Here is an 18,140-nt window from a genome sequence, read left to right as displayed (position 1 = left end):
ACAATCTAAGCTTATGGCTGTGGAATTTAAAATATCTAAGGAAAAAAAAAAAAAGAACAAGGGAGTTTAGTTAACTTACCCACTCCCAAATCCGTGTTAAAACTCTCAGTGTAGACATTTATGTTAGGTTAAAACCTAACTTCACTTAGGTTTTTAATACTACTTTCCACCTACTTTGCTAAATTAGTATGAGGAAGAGGAGTATATTGTATCTTCTCATATATTTAATGCTTCCTGAGAATGTATCCACACCCGCATTGGAAACATAGCTAATGCAAAGGATACTTATACATCACAGCCTTTACTTACATGACATTTTTCTTTCTGAAGGTTTTTTACTGATCTGAACATAGAAATTGTAGCATATGTTTTTTTTCTGAGGCTTGGAAAAAAACTGTCATACATGACTGCATTACATGAATTGTTTACAACTGCCTGTTGCACCTAATGTTTATATAATATAGAGTGTTAAATTAAAATTGCCTGTACACATACAAAAAATATAAAAGGCAACATGGATTTACGTGGACATAAGACTACCATGCTTCGTTTAAACCTTAAAATCTAACACAATTTAACAGAAAAATAAAATAAAATAAAATAAAATAAAATAAAATAAAATAAAATAAAATAAAATAAAATTAAATTAAAAATAATAAATCCAAAGCAGTATGAAATAAGAAGCAAAGATGTATTTATTCAACTCTAATTTATGTGACATTTTTACATAGTTGTCTTCAGATTTCTTAAATTGTATCTTAACCAAGAGACTAGTACTGATTTTTTCATAATGGGATTTTTAATAATAATAACTATTTTATTCTTTATTTTTACATCTAATCTCATAGTCCTTGTTATTAAGAAAATGAATTAAGTGTTAGTTACATTTGAGAAGAAGAAGTGACGTTATGTAGAGGTGTGCAAATTTTGGTAGGAACTTTAAAATAATTTTGAACTATAGACGTGCAGAAAATCAGAAACTGTAATATAAAATCAGCACTTGCCTGTCATTCACAAAGATGAAAATGCAAAATAGACAGTCTCATTTCAGCACTGCTCAATAATAAATCAACAGGGCAGACATGACTCAGAGTCTGCTCATAAATTAGTTGTTTGACAAGGAACAAAGAATCACAAGGAAAGGAAAGGCAGAAAAGAAAAAAGGAGAGAAGAAAAAATGGACCTCATGTGACTTTCTGCTCTATTATTCTTAGACAATTACATGAAATATTAAATAGTGCAATTACTGGCAAAAAAAAAATAGCATTAAACAAACATGCTATAATGGATTATGTTATTGCAATCAATACTAGATCAGCTATAAATTGATGTAAGTTCATTGCTGTTGTGACTTTATTCTATGAGATACAAAACTGGACCCAGAGATATAATTCCCCCATTGCACTTACTGCCAATTATACTGAGAACTGAGCTAGGTATTCTTTATTGCTACTGATAGCAATAACAGAAAGGAAAAAAATAATCCTTGCATTAAGGATATACATGGACCAAAGTTACTTGCAATAGAAATCTCACATTACATCTACAGTCAACATGCCCAGGTTTGTCCATTTACATTTGAGGAAACTGGTGTTTCATTTAGAGATAACAATTAAGAGGTTACACTACACAGTACAAACCCATACCCGTCACATTGAAGTTAGAGTTGACTGTGGTGTTGGATGGAAGATGGCAGTATGCTCTCCTCTGCCTGCTTCAGTACCGGTAGGAAATAGCCTTAATCCTTAACTCATTCAGATTTTTTCTGTCCCATTTTATGCAGTTTAAGATAAAGAAGAAAGGAATCAATCCTCTGTTATCAATGGAAAAATTGTTCCTGAAGCTCCTTCCACATTAAGATATTTTTCAACATTTCCAGGAATTAATGTCTCTAAATGCAGAAAACAAACAAAAAGGCAAAAAAACGGACCTGAATAGTGTTGCATATATGTATATAGAAAGATCACAGAATCACAGAATCACAGAATCACAGAATCACAGAATTGAAAGGACCTTGAAAGATCATCAGGTCCAACCCCCCTGCCAAAGCAGGTTCCTCAGAGCAGGCTGCCCAGGTAGGCGTCCAGACAGGCCTTGAATATCTCCAGAGAAGGAGACTCCACAACCTCCCTAGGCAGCCTGTTCCAATGCTTGTCACCCTCACTGTGAAGAAGTTATTTCGCATGTCAGTGTGGAACTTCCTGTGCTCTAGCTTGCAGCCATTGCCCCTTGTCCTATCCCCACAAACCATTGAGAAGAGGTTGGCTACATCCTTCTGTCCCCCACCCCTCAGATATTTATATACACAGAGGAGATCCACTCTCAGTCTTCTCTTCTCCAGTCTGAACAGACCCAGGTCTCTCAGCCATTCTTCACAGGGAAGATGCTCCAGGCCCCGTATCATCTTTGTGGCCCTCAGCTGGACTCTTTCCAGGAGATCCCTGTCTTTCTTGTACCGGGGAGCCCAGAACTGGACACAGTACTCCAGGTGAGGCATGACCAGGGCAGAGTGGAGGGGGAGGATCACTTCCCTTGTCCTGCTGGCCACGCTCCTTTTAATGCATGCCAGGATCCCATTAGCCCTCTTGGCCACAAGGGCACAGTGCTGGCTCATGGTCAACCTGTCATCCACCAGGACCCCCAGGTCCTTCTCCTCAGAGCTCCTCTCCAGCAGGTCATCCCCCAGCCTGTACTGATACTTCAGGCTGTTCCTTCCCAGGTGCAGGACTCTACACTTGCTCTTATTAAATCTCATTTGCTCTTATTAAATCTCATCTTATTAAATCTCAAGATATACTTTAAGATCTGTAAATTTATTTATTTTTTTGAGGAATGAAATGGTGTCATAGTTATAAATGCCATACAATAATTTTAGGTAAACTGAATCCTTGTATTCTGCTTAGATATGAAATCACGTAGTTTAATTAAGTATGGAGGTAAAGTCATTTAAAGTCTCCATTAAAGTCATAAGTGAGGATGTTGCAGATCTGATTTATTAAAAAAAAAAAAAAACAAACAACAACAATAATCTCTTGAAATCTCTTCTATGCATAAGGATAAGATCTAATCTCTTATAAATTCAAAATTCTAACAGAAATAAATTTTAATCAGTGAAACAAAGATAAAAAATCTGTCATATCAATGTGCATAATGCTAGACTGAAAATAAAATAAAGTAGGAATTAATATCATGATTTCTGTGATTGGTATTGGCATTCAGCATTTGCTAGTTTAGCAGCAAGATAGCACTTCCAGCTAGTACCAAAGCCTACAAAGCTGCACTGTACAGGATGGGGCTGAGTTGAAATTTAAATAGATAGTAAGAATAAAGAATCTTTTTAGAACCTTGCCTGAATCTTAAACACATTTGCAGTGTCATACTAGGGAAAACTGTGAAGAGGGCTAAACAAGTGTGAGTTCCAGTAGTATAAAATCCAAACTGGTAATCAGTTTTTCAAATGTGTCAAACTGAAGTAATGTTAGGAGGGTATATGGGGTGGCATCAACACTACTGTTAAGAAATAAGCATGTCCTGACTTTATGTTCCCACCTTGTGATCAAAAAATTGTGACAACTGAAGTGTTAAAAATGTAATGAGAGAGAGATGAAAGTGAAAAAGGGATTTTTGAAGTGTAATAGGCTCAGTTAAGAACTGAAAAGTATGAGAATGGCTACAAAAATTAAATAATTTAAGTTTACTGTAGCAATGCTGATACTAACTGCTTTGTTAAACCTCTGAGTACGCCCATGAAAAACAAAACATTTTAAATTTAGATTTAATTGGGACCTCATTAAATTATTATGCACCAGGATCTGTCATTTGTGAAGTGTTTCATATAGCATTATATTTCTTAATCCAGCACAAGCACACGGGACTGATCATGCTGAGTGCAGACCTGTCAGGATCAGTGGATCATAATATGGCCAGCCATATTATACTGATACAATCTGATGGTAACTGGAGACAATGTTTAAAGCATCTGGGTGGGGGATATAACAGGTCCACATCCCCTCTTAGCACATGCTCAAAGATATTTTATTTTCAGTGTGGGATCTAATAGGTGTGACATATTTCTGCCTATTCTTTTTGCATATCAACATATTTCTATGAATCAGTGGAGCTCGTTCTGTTAGACTTACTCAAAGGTGATATATTTCAAAACAGGTCTGCAGCTCTGTGGCTTCCAATATCCAGAATTTATGGGTAGAAGCAAAACCCATTTTATTTTTCTAAAAGAGCCTTAACGTTAAGTGCCAGAAGGGTGAAAGGGCCTGCAGGCACAAGCAGCTGAAGTTGTCCTTACGATGTGTGGTCACTAATGCACAAATAGTCCACAGGTATCAACTATGACGTGTGGAGAAGAGTCAGAGTACAGACTGTTCATATGTCCACTCCCTGATCCCAGTGCTCTAAACACGATCAAGAGATAGACAAATTTTCCATTCTCTTTAAGGAATTATTAACCTTTTAGTTGCAATCCAGACATATCCCTGTGCATCATTCCTACTGAAATGAGAATCTGAGGCACAAAAAAAGCAGAGCAGGAGGAGCAACCCTTATCCCAGAGTATATCCCATGTAACTGGAATTTGCATTGGAACATAACACACAAGGTGAAAAAGCAGCGAAGGGAAGTTTACAGCATGAATATCTATCTTCAAGGAGCTTCTAAACTGATATTTGTGCTGTTCAGTTAAACAAAATTTCTTAAAGGACAAGAGTAGTTCAGGAGGCATTTTGGAGAAAATCTTGCTTTTCTCAATTCTCCTATCACTGTCTGCTTTCTCCAGCTTTTCATCCAGAAACCAGACCTCATAATTTGCCCATATCCATGGCTATCACCTGTCTTTCCCCAGATGCCTTTCCACCATCTATCATATGAGTTGTTTTCTTTTATAGTCTAAATGTAACTTGCTAAAAATAAACAACATCTAATAGCCCAACCTAGAAGAAGACAAACAGAAACAAACAAAAAAAAAAACAAACCAAACAAAAACAAAAACAAAAAGTAAGATGCAATGAAATTATATATTTTGGCAATATAGTAGGCATAAAAAGACAGCACCTCAGCTTGTTGCCAGTAAAATGCTATTTTTGCTGGGTAGAGGAGTAATGATTGCATTGGTAAACTCAGTTGTGTCTGTGAGGGGTTGCAAGAACTTTAATGTTCTAGGTGGTTAGTTGGTCATGGTGAGTTGACAGGAAAAGCAAATGAATGAGCAGCCAGTACTATTATACTTAAATATCAAGGCCAAAAAATACGTAACTCCTGTACTTGCAGTTGTTCAGCTGAACTGCATGGATATAGTGAAACATTGTAGTGTCTGGATTGGGACAGCTGGTTAGTCTGTCGAGTACCCTGATGCTAACACGAATCAAACTGGTTAGTCTGCCCAGGTGAATTAGCAGGGAAGCATGTGTGTGCTGGGAAACCCAGCACGAATCTGGAAGTGACAGCAAATAGGTGGACATTGTTACAGGAACAGGCTCAGACAACTGTTGGGAACAGGAGAGCCTTAGATAAAAATTAGATGTATTATTTCCTTTGTCTGTGGTTTGCTGTTGTCCCATAAGAATTTTCACAGTTAGGATCAGAGCATGAAAAATGGGATGGTGCTTGTCAATACAGAGTAGTTATGAACAAAACTAAATATTATTTATGCATTTTTTATGTTGTAAAGAAGAAATAGCAGAAAGCATTAGTTTAATTAATTATGAATAATATCTTTAGTATTAGTTTGTGAATTACAATAAATTCAAAACAATGCATTAAACCCCTTGAAAAGTGAAACTTTGTTGTTGTTGTTTGTTTGTTTGTTTTTTTCACATGGCATATTTACCTTAAGACTTCATGTTGCTGTTTTCTATATTAGCATATTAGTTCCTTACATCTTAATTGTCTTACTCCACTTCTAGAAAAGAAAAAAAAAAAAGTTTAAATATATGACACAGACTTTTGATTATTCTTATCACTACGATTGATTTCTGTTGTCCAGATGACATCTTCTAATCAAGGGGAGCTGACTTAATAACATTGCTTAAGTTTCCATACTTTATTTTACTCTCTTTTTTATTTTTTTTTTCAGTTTTCAAAATAAAAAGAGTTATCAAGCTACTGCTTTAAGATATCAAGGCTGTCACACTGAATGCTAGGTTTATTCTTTTGTTTATTTCCCAGGTGGATTTCAGAGTGGCAGGGATGAAAAGACACTTTTTTGAAATGGTGAGACCTTTGTCTCACCTCCATAATACAATGAAGGTTTTCCAAACTAGAAAAAACGACTTTGGAAGGGGTAGAAATAAAAGAAATAAAAACACTAACTCAACAGCTGACAGCAGGGTGAAGAAATTCTTCATGTCAAATTAAATTTCCTTTTTGATAGGTAATGGCATTAAAGAATTGTTAGTTATATTCTTATACTAGCTTGGAAAATATGATGTTATTTCTTTACAGACAGCAGCTGGGAAAACATGACAGTCCATTTCAAACACTTTTTTTTATCAAAGATTATTTTTACTGAAATGCAACTTTGCTAATTACAGTACCTTAATAGAGAACTGTAGCATTGTTAGAACAATTTAGTTCAAGATAAAATTATTTCCTCAGAAATTAGTGGGACTAGGTTTAATGATCATTCCATCAAAGGTTTTTTAGTCATGAACCAGATCCATGTTTAAAATAGTGCATGCTGTAATGAGATTTCACAGCTGTGGATGCTTGCATAGATACTACCTAGAGTTACTGGGTACAGATTCATTTGGTTTGAATTCCATACAAGACCATGTTCCTGTGGTCAAGATGTCTCTAAAAACCAGGAGGGAATATTACTCTCAATGACTTACTTGGTCATTAATATCTGTCTTTGGGACCTACCTACTACTGTGAGCAGCATCAAATAAATGCATTCAAAAGGAGGAACGTTAGTATTTTTATGCAGGACCAAAGTCTGATTTTTTTTCTGTATGTTATTAATCCATACTGAAACATATTGATAGGGGTTTCCTTTTTGCTGTGCTTTCCCACCTCAGGTGCTCATTAGCAAGTGATTTGTACAGTATAACTCAGACCTCCTGTATCAAGAGTCTTTGTCTAACCTTTTGTACTCATGTAATACTCTTATGTATTATGTACTCTTACGTGTTATGTTCGGACATAGTGCTTATAGTATTTCCTTCCTTTCATCTTTATATGTCTGGATTCAATATCCAAAAGAAGAGAAACTGTTTCTGTTAAAGTTCTATTCAACACTTTAACAGAGGTGAATCAAACACAGGTTTTGATCTTTGCTAGTGATCTTGTTCATTTTTAAGGTTTTGCATAAGGTTTTAATTAAAAATACTTAAGTAAGATAAAGGTTCATTGCATGACATTTGTCTGGTTATGCTGCAGTTCAGGACGTTAATCAGCATGTACAACGTACTATAAATCAGAATAGGAGAGGCAACAAACATATCTTGCCCTGCATTATAAAGGCTAGAGTTAGCTGAGGAGTTAAGATTTCTATGCCTCAAAATTGCTATGTACCAGCATCTTGTTTAGGCCTATAGATATATGCATTGACAATATCTAGAAGAAATAATGGACTCCATTAGCTTCAAGGGAGAGCTTTCTTTCCAACTTCCATTTGACTTCTATCTCTGTTGTTGATTCTACAGTATATGCGTAATCTTCCATAGTAAATTAACAATGAGGACATGACTATTATATCTATTTTGAGATACATGTTAAAGTCCCATGATAGCGCCATTTGACAGTTTTTAAGGGTTAATCACTAAATAAGATTACTTTTTTTATTCCTTCAGTTGAACGCTGGCAGATTTAAAAAATAATAATTAAAAAAAAAAAGAAAGGGAAGGAAAGGGAAGGAAAGGGAAGGAAAGGGAAGGAAAGGGAAGGAAAGGGAAGGAAAGGGAAGGAAAGGGAAGGAAAGGGAAGGAAAGGGAAGGAAAGGGAAGGAAAGGAAAGGAAAGGAAAGGAAAGGAAAGGAAAGGAAAGGAAAGGAAAGGAAAGGAAAGGAAAGGAAAGGAAAGGAAAGGAAAGGAAAGGAAAGGAAAGGAAAGGAAAGGAAAGGAAAGGAAAGGAAAGGAAAGGAAAAATGAGAATACATTTTAAGTCAGAGAGTAAAAGCCCATGAATATCATAATCCCACAGGAAAATGCAGTGAAAAATGAGCTGTGAATTTTCTCCAAGCACCATCCCCAACCCACCTCTCTCTCCCACCCTCTTCTGATTTTAGGGGAAATGAATAAGAGATCTCAAGAGGGGAAGGAAAATTAATTGTTGGCAGTAATTATTCATCACCCTACAGAATTCACAGAGGAAATGTACTGCATGCAGATTTCTTAAAAAGTTGTTATTTTGAAAATTAATTATAATGAATACTGTTTTCTATTATAATGTAAATAAAAAACAAGATTTTCCTCACTTATATATCTGATGGGCTATTCTCTCCTCAGAGAAGACACTATTCTCACTGGACAAGTTCCCAAATCAATAGCTTAGATGTGACCTACCTGAAACTAGAGAAGTTTAGATCCTGATATTAACTTTCTAATTAACTTTCACCTTTATAAAACTGGGTTAACACTTGAAATACCTACTAACTATTGAGGAGATTTATATCTAGAGTTTAACTGTGCTCTCCATGTCTACTTCATAGAATCATAGAATCATTGAATCATTCATGCTGGAAAAGACCTCTAAGATCATCTAGTCTATAACCCAGTAATGACAAATCCACCACTAAACCATGCTTCCTACAGGTTTGCACACCTGATTCTGAGGTATTGTGGTTTAACCCAGCAGGCAGCTAAGCATCGCAGAGGCATTTGCTCATTCCCCTCACCCTACAGTGGGATAGGTGAGACAATAGGAAAAAGTCATGGGTTGAGATAAAGAGAGTTTCATATAACAGAAAAGGAAGGGAAATAAATAATAATAACAATAACAATAAATTGAATCTACAAAACAAGTAATATACAAAACAAGTAATATATAGTGCAATTGCTCACCACCCATTGACCAATGCCCAGTCACCAGGCAATTTCCCCAGTTCTACTGTTCAGCATGATACCATATGCTATGGATATCCCTTTGGTCAGTCTGGGTCAGCTGTCCTGGTTTTGTCCCTTCCCAGGTTTTTATGCATCCCCAGCCTCCTCGCTGGCAGGGCAGCAGGAGAAGCTGAAAAGTTCTTGCCTTTGTCTAAGCACTGCTCAGCAACAATTAAAACAGTGGGGTGACATCAACATTATTTTTCTACTCAATCCCAAACATGGAACTATACAAACCACCATGAATAAAATTAACCCTATCTCAGCTGAAACCAAGACAGATATATGGATCAGAATTGCTGCAGGATTTACTTTGTTCCTCTGGTGAAGAATATTGACTGGACTCACTAGATTATGGGCAGTGTTCTGCTTAAACATTTTTATACTAAAAAAAATAAATAAAAATCTATTAGCATAGGTATGGCTAGATTTTCACCACTTATTTTCATTTTTCCGGACACTATTTGTAAGACCTGTTTCTACTACAGGAAAGAGATGTTAGGAAACGATTTAATCCTAGCACAGCACAATGTTAGACTCATACTTCTCAGTCACAGGTGAAGTATAGAGATGATACATACAGAGGCTAGGAAGGGGGAATAGCATTACCCTAGAGCTGACATAAAATACTAATTAATGACAAGGTAAAATAAAAAGTTTGTGAAATGAAAACAAGCTATCCTCAATCCAGTCCCATCATACTAGCCTGGAAGTGTGATTTACACTTTTGTTAGAGAAAATAATAATAATAATAATAATAATAATAATAATAATAAATAATTCTTAATTGTGGGGAAGCTTGGGAGAAGGTGATGGTGCAATGCTGGAACTTCAACGAGGTTCTTTGCTAGCTTGCCCTCCAATGCTCTTCTTTCATCACTACAGAAAGGATGCAAGTACCAGATTCCTTTTGAAGCAATGAAAGGTTAAACTTTTAGATGAGGTATTTGGAGTTATATTTCAAGACTAAAATAGTATACAAAGCATTAGCAAAGGCAGAGATTTATTGTGTGAAAAGTACAATCTCTTGTATTAGTAAGTCTTCAGAAAACCTGAGCCATGTTTCTAACAAAAGTAAAAAAAAAAAAAACAAGTGTCAGGGACGGCAATGGGAAGATTTCCTATTCTTGATGAACACATGGTGTATATGATTTGCCTGTGTTTGAGAGTTATCAGTTTGCATTTTCTGTGCCTTGGAAACAGATCACAGCTTGAAATGCCATTTTAGCCTAAGAAAGGAAAGCAGGCTTCTTCACAGCACCACATATACATGAATTGTGCTATTCTTTTTATTCATAGAATTAATTGCTTTTTAATTTCTCTTTTGCTTTGTTTCATGAAAAATGGTTGTACTGAGTGTAAAAAGCCTCGTTTTTCTACCTACTGCAGGCAGAAGAAGAAGTATGTCAAGTTCTCTCTCACATCTCTGAATCTGATCAGTTGACTCAGATACAGCTAGTACCAGCAGTTCCATTCCTTCTTTTTATTTATATTTTATTTTATTTTGTGAGCCATGACTGACCTAATATCATCACCTCTGTCTAGAAAGGGTTCATAACTACAAATTTTAAATGGAAAGAAAAATTTTCTCCAGTTCAGAATTAGGTATTCTGAGGGACAGACCTTCAGTATTACCTTTTTACTCAACTTTCTTTGTGGCTAACTGTCTCCTCACTCACAGGAATATTTCTGTAAAACTCTAAGCACAAAATTCATGTGGAATGTACATAACCCTTGAATGCTAAATATTCATGAAGGAAAGTACACTAAAGAAACTGTATTGGAACAATAAGTCTAAATCTCTTCTAAAATTTAGCTCTTTCGTTCTCTTTAGTTTATTTCTTGCCCCCTGCAGTCAAGTTGTAAGTGTGCCAAGAGAGGAACACAAACCAACCTATACATCTTAACCAGGGTACATGGTGATGAGGGGACAGCCTCATGGGGATGAGGGGACAGCCTAAGAAAGGAATAAGCAGATTTTAAGGAATAATTAAATGAATCACAAATACTTTACAAGGCAGACTTTCCTTTTTTTTCTTCATCACTAAATCCCTTTTCTGTGATAATTATACAATCCTATGCAAAATCAAGACTTGGACGCAATAAAGAGAGAACAAAAAATCCAAAACAAATTAACACTGGACTTTGAGTTGGAAATGAGTAAAACCTTCAGAAATCCATGGCCTGATCTAAAGTCCAAGTAATTTTGGACAGAGCCATTTCCAGAAGGAAATGTTTTAATCTCTAATTTATCATGTGATGTTTAATTGTTAATATGAAATATAAGTAGTAGCACTAAAGAGCACACCTTGACTTAGTTGAACTGTACCAAAATTTTTCTGTTTCATTTCTTTCTTTTTCTTTGCCTATTTACCATTATTTTGTGAATAGTTTAGACATTTGCTATGTTGAGACCTCCAGTGCACTACAGCTAACAATATTTGCTGCGTAAGCAGAACAGTTACTCATATTTAAAGAAAAACATATGATTTCTGCTGTTTCTATCAAATAAGTGTGTTTTATAGATCTGCTACTTTGACTTAAATATTCAACTATGAGTTGTGCTCTTTCCTTACTATAATAGTATTTCATGTATCAACATAAAATAACCAGACAACAAGTTGCAATGATTTAAAGAGCTTTTTGCACTAGCTATTCTATAAAATTTTAATGAGTACACACACAGTGATAGACATTAATGTATTCCATAGAAGGCAGACAAATCTGCAGATATTTTACAGGACTCCTAGCAGTAAATACAGAGTTTATTAAAAACAATATTTTACTAGGGCCTGTGAAACTAAACAGCTCCTACACCTTGCAAATATGTTGTTGGCTAACAGTTTTTAGAAGTTAATTTTAAAAAGGAACATAGGGAAGATCACAATTTAAATTCCATTAAAAGTCTTTCATTTATTAGCATTTACAAATGAAGAAAAAGCATAGCTGAAAGAGTTGTGTACAACATTGATGTACACTACGGACCTCAGGAAATATGTACATGTATAAAAAGCTTTATCTGATTGGGAGCCACATGGCCAGACAAGAGAAGAAGTTTGCAGAATGGAGATGAAAGCCATTCACCCTTGCATGATGGGAATGGCATTAGCACATATACAAGACTGGCTTTTGACATGAACTTAAAAGACTCCCCTGTGAACTTACACAGCAGATCTGCACCAATTTAGCCCCACCACTGAATCTGCATGTAAGCTACTTCAAAGTTACAGATTTGCCAACACAGTTACATCTGTTACATCTACAACACAGTTACAATTTCTACTGTGAGGGTGGTCACACACTGGAGCAGGCTTCCTAGCAAGGTGGTTGCTGTCCCATGCTTGTCAGTGTTCAAGAGGCATCCCTTACTAACAGGATTTCACTTTTGGGTAGCCCTGAAGTGGCTGGACAGTTGGATGAGATGATCTTTATAGGTCCCTTCCAACAGTGCTATTCTGTTTTTAAAAAATACAGAAGTTAGAAGTTACGGTAAAACATATACATATATATAAAAATAGTAATAAGAAAATCTGAATCTGAGAAAATATTTGTTTCTAAATCTTTTTAATTTCTTAATCAGTAGATAATTATGCATCTTTAAAATAAACCTGTTTTGTTTGGTAAGATGCACAAAAAAATTGGAATACAATTTGTTCTTTGCTCAGAAATGTTAATTTCTTAATTCTTATCATGAACAACATTGGCAAAGGACCAGGAGGTATTAATTCTAATTTTGAAAGAAAATGACATAAAATTGTTTGATCCTTAATGTACACTGCAGTAGAAAGAACACATCTGGATAGAGTATTCTTGGTTAAAGCAAAATTGAAAACTCATTGTGGAGGCATAATTTGAATTAGACAAAAATACAAAGAAAAATGAATTAGATTATTCAGGGCAAAGAACTCAGGTCCCAATTCTCTAGTCATCAGCTGTGCTCTGATCGGGACAAAAAAGAAAAAAAAGCTGATTTATTTCATCTTTGCTACTTCATATTGTCATGTTTAGCAGGAAACCAGTGCAGTCACTAAAACAAGGTAGGTCAATCGTGACAAATTGCATTTAAATAAGCTCAAAGAGTGTTCTATTGACCAGCAATCACTAGAAAGTCAACACCTTGTGTCACACCTCCTTTTGCCCAGATACAACTCAGGTGCTAGAATTTAATCTGGATTTGGTATTGTTATAGTATTATTTTGACCATAACGTCTGGATTTTGGGATACGTTGTTCACGGTCCTTCATTAGTACTTGTCTGAAATAGAATCATTTGAATTTTTCCACTAAGCCTCTTTCTAAAACTTCTTCTTGGGGATGCTGTTTTGCCTTTATTAATACCAAAATCATAGAATGATTTGTGTTGTAAGGGACCTTAAAGATCACCCAGTTCCAACCTCCCTGCCATGGGCAGGGACACCTCCCACTAGACCAGGCTGCCCAAAGCCCCATCCAGCCTGGCCTTGAACATCTCCAGGGATGGGGCATCCACAGCTTCTCTGGGCAACCTGTGTCAGTGCCTCACCAGACTCAGAACAAAGAATTTATTTCTTATATCTAATCCAAATCTACTCTTTTTTAGTTTAAAGCCATTCCACTATTTCCTATATCCTATATATCATTACATGCCCTAACAAAGAGTCCCTCACCATTTCTCCTGTATACCCGCTTTTGATACTGTAAAGTCACTATAAGGTCTCCCCAGCCTTCTAATCAAGTCAAAGCCTTCAAATTAAGTCAGACCAATTCCAGCTTTCCAAAGATATTCATGTAGGTAAACAAAGGCATTTGCATGCACACTGCAAATATGAAGATGAGTATAATTCTGTGTGAGGAGTTTTCCTTTTTACTGTATGTATGATATGAAGACAGAGACAGGCAATAACTGGTCTCATTCATGTTAGTTCAAACAGACAAGAAATAAAAATATTTAAGTTCATGATCCTATGCAAAATTTTCTCTTCTGACCCAAAACCCTCACAATCAGAAAGAATCTTTTCAATGATTTTGAGGGAATATAGAGTAGATACTTATCAGTTATTTTTTAGTCTTCTTACATCTCTTTTCTAGTAGAAAGAGATGAGCTATGACACTTACTGCCTGAGCTGTGATGAAATATCTAGAAGAAGGGGATATTTGTCATGCTTCCAAAATGGCTTCTTACAGTACTGTAAACGACTTTCTTCTTTGGTTATTGATCTGCTTTAAATTAACATTTTTTGTAATGTACTCATGGTGGGAAATGTAAAATCTAATTACCCTGGCTTTGGCAAAGTATTTCTGGTGCAGAGGCAGCTTCAGTCCTAAATTCTGTAATATTCTGGGCCAAGTCACAAGTGGTTTACCCATAATATATTTTTGGCATTGTTTGTTTCTTCTGAAAGTGTCTCAGTTTCAGAAAACTGGACTATCTTGAAAGTGATGTCAGAAAATATGATGCCAGTCCATTGGGGATCCTTGATTAACCCACAGCTATGCCTCAGCTCTCATCGCACCTATATCACAGAATTTTAATTTTGTATGATAATTATTCATATGTATGCACATCACATATGCATATATAGAAATATGTAGAGAAATATATCATAACTGCACCCAAAGAATTTTGGGGCATTTTTCTTTTTATAAACTTCTGAATAGGTATCAAGAATAACCACACACAGTCTCTGTGCTGGGATGACTTCAAATCATCTTCCGTTTCCTGAATTATCCAGTGTACTGACTGCACTCCTTCTGCTATAAAGAGAAAAACAAAACAAAACAAAATAAAGAAACTAATGAAAAAACACAGATAGTTGTATTCACTAAACAACAAAACACTTCTTTGTGAAAATACATGGACAAAACAAATAATGACTTCTACACTTCTGGGGATTTTCTATATGCAGACAGTACATCTGAAGTGGCTACAGCCTGATCAATGTTTATAGATACTCCTTTGATAAATTAGTTCTTTTTTTTTTTTTTATTATTCCCTTAAGTATACATTCCAAGAACTACATGGAATTCTTCCACACTAGCAGCTCATTAATGCAAAGCAACAAGACATTGTTTTTTAATTCACACTGCCTAAAACACCAAAATGCTTCACAAATGGACAGCATAGTACTCCTTGCACGGCAAAGTCATTTAGTTCTACTGAGCTCCTGATATATTGGTAATGTCAGGCTGTCATGTCATAGAACCTTCTCTTGTGTGGAATGGCTTCCAGCAAGCATTTCTATTGCTCTTGGTCAAAGCCTGTGCAGCAATCTGCCATGAATAGCTTCATGTATCCTGCACATTTGTTTCCTGAATTATAGGCTATGCACTGGCCAGCTTCAGATTTCATTTTTCTAAATTTTGTTGATCAAGCTGGAATTGCCATAACTGTGGGCATTGTTATATAGCCCCTATAAATATGTTGAAGACTTATGATTCAAAATTATTATATTTATTGACATATTTTTATTCACGACATTTACAATATAGTGCTTACACCCCTCTGATCTTCCATAACAATTTCAATATGCAAAACATTGCAACACCAGTTTATTTCTGAGTACATTGCCTTAGGTGTCTCATTTGAAAATCAGCATCCGAAATATTGAGAATGTGCAGAGAGATGCTCTGGAAGAGTGCTCATTAGAGCACATCTGCTTTCCTTCTGAGGAGGGCAGTGGTCTCCTGCCAGTTGCTTCGTGTTTGTTGACAGAAGAGTGTTCTGTTTCTCAGCACTTCAGGAATACAAAACACACAGTTCAACACATTAATGTCAGTAAGATTCTTTCAACTCTGGAAGCACAAGGAAAAGATTTTTTTTTTGGGGGGGAGGGGGGGTGAAATAAGGAGTCAGTAGAAAAATTGGTCTCTCCAGTTTATGACTTTTTGCAAGAAAGAGCAATTGTGTTATGAAAATGAGGTTAGTTCTGCATGCTTTTTGTGACACTGTTCCATTACTCTTCATAACCTAGGTCCCTCTTTCTATAACAATATTTAATGAGGGTTGCTGTATGAAGTTCTTGAACACAGTATGAGAGGAACACAGTGGAAAACTGCATAAATACTACTTTTTACAAGACTCTTCAATGGGTTCCTTGTCAGTTCTCATCAACACCCACTTAAAGATTAAATAACATCAACAAAGTCTTGTTTTCATTAATCAACATGCATGATTCATCGTGAAAGAATAATATGAAACAATATGTTCCAGTAATAACAGTGTAATGCAAGACCAAACTTTTATAATCCACAAACACTCTTTTTCCTTAAGGATTATAAAACAAAACACATACTTGCAAGCAAGCAACCAAGGAAACAATGAAAACACATAGTACTGGCAATAAATGCAATTTCCAGTACATACTTTTACAATATATTGAAATTGCAATGACATTGGATGCAGGCTTCTTGCATGGAAAAAAAAATCATACTAGAAAGACGAAGCTCAATGAAATCTACATAGAACTCAACCTATCTTTAGGAATCTAAACTTAGACAAACAGGACCTCATACTTTCATAGGCACCTACTTCTCTTTATTGATGCTAAAAGAAAATTTAGGATGTTATTTGTATCCAAAATAAAACATACGCGCTAATCAAATGTGTAGGATAATGTCACTGTATTATGTAGTTTCATGCTTCATGAAGTACTAACTTCTAGATTCTGTTATTGCTGGCTTACGCCTCAGTTTTCCTATGTTCTAATTTTGATGCTTAAGAAACTGTTTACATAAAGGATCATGGAGAAAGAGTGTGGATTTTACAGAGAAAAAAAAAATGTTGCTAAGATGATTCTGGTGTCATTAGCACTGCAGATAGATTTTCTTTTATTCAAGTAAATGCTAGGAAAAATCTAGTCTCAATTAGATAATGAGACCAAGCTTGAAGGAAATGGGAAAATCAATTCCTCTAGATTAAATCACATTACCCTATATACTTCTGTTACTGTATACATATACAGTGTAAAATTATAAAGAAAAAATCAGAAAAAATAGGAAACAACATGTCTGTATATTCCTGTAATAGGTGCAATAAAACACATTTACAGTAACTTGTCAATTCTAAGCCATACTGTTGTAAACTGAAAAGCTCTGATGAACTCACTGTCATAAATGCCCATTTACCTTCACCAGAGGTCTTGAGTGTGGTGCTTACATTGTAAATATCGTGCCTATTTTCACTCTAGCTGCAGGGAAGATTGCATACTCTGATGCTTCTATGAGTATTACTACTTTCTTTACAACCCAGAAATTTCAGATGAGAGGAATCCTAGATTTCCTGAAACAATATGTATTTTGAAAAGATACTCTTTTTGCCTAACCTTATATGTGAAATTTCAGAATTAATTTTTTTATTTTTTTTTTCAGTTTCCATAGGTGCCACGTTCTCACAGTACAGACAATAACCATGTCTGATGTACTGCTAGCTGAAACAGTTGGGCTTCAGGAACACGGCTCAGCATCATTATCCCACATATTCACATTACTGTCCTTCATCCTGTCTTATTTTTTCACATAAAGGATCCATGTTGTGCAAATGTAAGGATTAACTTAGAAACAAACAGTGAAATAGATTTATTTTTTTTTCTGAATGTTCTGAATAAGTAAGTCTGGATTTAAACTCAGTCAAATACAACAGAATAGCTGAGGCTCAACTCTCTTTAACTTTCTAAAACTGGAAAACATGCACCAAATAGCCAGCAGCCAAAACAGCATCACTATCTCCATCCCTTAACTCTAAAGCACTCTCTCCTCAGTGCCACTGATCCTTCCCTCTGGTATCTGGAAGTTGTGCTGGCTGTTTTTGCAGTGTATGGCTCAGGCCGTATAAAAGAAAGCTAAAAGCTGTCTTATTTATATAGGTCAGCTCTATGGGTACAGACTCTTCAGATTATATCATATGAATAAACACAATCAAAACAGTGGGATCTCTGAGATATATTTCAGGAAAGGCCTTGTATTGCTCTGCACATAGTGAGAAATGATGTCATTCTGCAGGGTGGCCATCATAGTTTGTATATGGGCAGAGATTAAAAATTTTAAGTTTGTCCAACTTCTCTGCTTATTCATGTGCAAATTCAGTGTGCTGCTGGAGATGAATAACCTCTAA

Source organism: Netta rufina (genome assembly GCF_964035555.1).
Source record: "Netta rufina genome assembly, chromosome: 1".
NCBI classification, from domain to species: Eukaryota; Metazoa; Chordata; class Aves; order Anseriformes; family Anatidae; genus Netta; species Netta rufina.
Note: the sequence above shows the minus strand (reverse complement) of the source record.